The following is a 1,904-nucleotide window of genomic DNA, read 5'->3' as shown; positions in this document are numbered from 1 at the left end:
TTAGATCTCTGTCTTCTAAAGCAGTATTAGTAAACAATTTGCTATCAGATAATCAGATTGATCTTTCAAAATGGAAGAATCTCGTTTAGATCGGAAGGCCCTCAAGAATGTCAGATCAGACTAGACTCATCTTTAACAGAAGAAAATAAGAAAACCCAAGGTTTGCCTGTACAGTACAGCCTGATCCGGCAGGGGACAATTCTAGCCAGGCACCTCTCTTCAGCCTGTCTCTCGTAGTTACAGTGGTGTGAAAAAGTGTTTGCCCCCTTCCTCATTTCCTGTTCCTTTGCATGTTTGTCACACTTCAGTGTTTCGGAACATCAAACCAATTTAAACAATAGTCAAGGACAACACAAGTAAACACAAAATGCAATTTGTAAATGAAGGTGTTTATTATTAAAGGTGAAAAAAAAATCCAAACCATCATGGCCCTGTGTGAAAAAGTGATTGCCCCTAAATCTAATAACGGGTTGGGCCACCCTTAGCAGCAACAACTGCAACCACCTTTGCGATAACGTGCAATGAGGCTTTTACAGCATCCTGGAGGAATTTTGGCCCACTCCTCTTTGCAGAATTGTCCTAATTCAGTTACATTAAGGGTTTTCGAGCATGAACGCCTTTTTAAGCATACCACAACATCTCAATAGGTTCAGGTCAGGACTTTGGCTAGGCCACTCCAAAGTCTTCATTTTGTTTTTCTTCGCCATTCGGTGGTGGACTGCTGGTGTTAGGATCATTGTCCTGCTGCAGAACCCAAGTTCGTTTCAGCTTGAGTACACGAACAGATGGTCACATTCTCCTTCAGGATCTCTTGGTAGACAGCAGAATCATAGTTCCTTCACAGGCAAGTTTTCCAGGTCCTGAAGCAGCAAAACAGCCCCAGTCCATCACACTACCACCACCTATTTTACTGTTGGTATAATGTTCTTTTATGAAATGCAGTGTTCCTTCTACGCCAGATATACTTGGACACACACCTTCCAAAGAGTTCCTTTTTGTCTCATCGGTCACAGAATGTTGTCCCAAAGTCTTGGGATCATCAAGATGTTTGTGGAGAAATTGAGACGAGCTTTGATGTTCTTTTTGCTCAGCAGTTTTTTCTCCTTGGAACTCTGTCATGCAGGCCATTTTTGCCCAGTCTTTTCCTGATGGTGGAGGCATGAACGCTGACCTTAACTGAGGCAAGTGAGGCCTGCAGTTCTTTGGACGTTGTTTGTAGGGTCTTTTTTGACCTTTGGATGAGTCGTCGCTGCGCTCTTGGGGTGATTTTGGGCGGCCGGCCACTCATGGGAAGGTTCACCACTGTTCCATGTCTTTGCCATTTGTGGATAATGGCTCTCACTGTGGTTCGCTGGATTCCCAAGCTTTGGAAATGGCTTTATAACCCTTTCCAGACTGATAGATCTCAATTACTTTCTTTCTCAATTGTTCTGAATTTCTTGGTCTCGGCATATGTAGCTTTTAAGGATCTTCTGGTGGACCTTACTGTGTCAAGCAGCTCATATTAAGTGATGCCTTGATTGTGAACAGTGTGGCAATTCAGGCCTGGGTGTGGCTAGAGAAATTGAACTCAGGTGTGGACAACCACAGTTATAGTATGTTTACAAGGGGGGCAATCACTTTTTCACACAGGGCCATGATGGTTTAGATTTTTTTTCACCTTTTATAATAACACCTTCTTACAATTGCATTTTGTGTTTACTTGTGTTGTCCTTGACTATTGTTTAAATTGGTTTGATGTCCGAAACACTTAAGTGTGACAAACATGCAAAGGAACAGGAAATGAGGAAGGGGGCAAACACTTTTTCACACCACTGCATGCTGTTGCCGGGGGACTTCCTTTTTATACACTGTGCTCCTCTCTCCTTTATCTTTCCATTTGTGTGCATTCATGTCCCAGAAAT

The 1,904-nt window shown here is 42.9% G+C and overlaps 1 protein-coding gene and 2 gene segments (V, D, J or C); all 3 read right to left on the bottom strand.

Moving 5' to 3' along the window:
- Positions 1 to 1,904, bottom strand: part of LOC116703740 (immunoglobulin mu heavy chain-like) — a 78,428-nt gene that overhangs the window by 35,286 nt on the left and 41,238 nt on the right.
- Positions 1 to 1,904, bottom strand: part of LOC116703778 (immunoglobulin heavy variable 3-48-like) — a 51,467-nt gene that overhangs the window by 30,569 nt on the left and 18,994 nt on the right.
- The window catches only part of LOC116703754 (lysosomal acid phosphatase), a 10,411-nt gene that overhangs the window by 1,167 nt on the left and 7,340 nt on the right, over positions 1 to 1,904 (bottom strand). The window lies entirely within an intron of this gene.

The sequence above is a fragment of the Etheostoma spectabile genome, chromosome 15 (assembly GCF_008692095.1).
Source record: "Etheostoma spectabile isolate EspeVRDwgs_2016 chromosome 15, UIUC_Espe_1.0, whole genome shotgun sequence".
NCBI classification, from domain to species: domain Eukaryota; kingdom Metazoa; phylum Chordata; class Actinopteri; order Perciformes; family Percidae; genus Etheostoma; species Etheostoma spectabile.
Note: the sequence above shows the minus strand (reverse complement) of the source record. Positions and strands in the feature narration are given on the sequence as shown.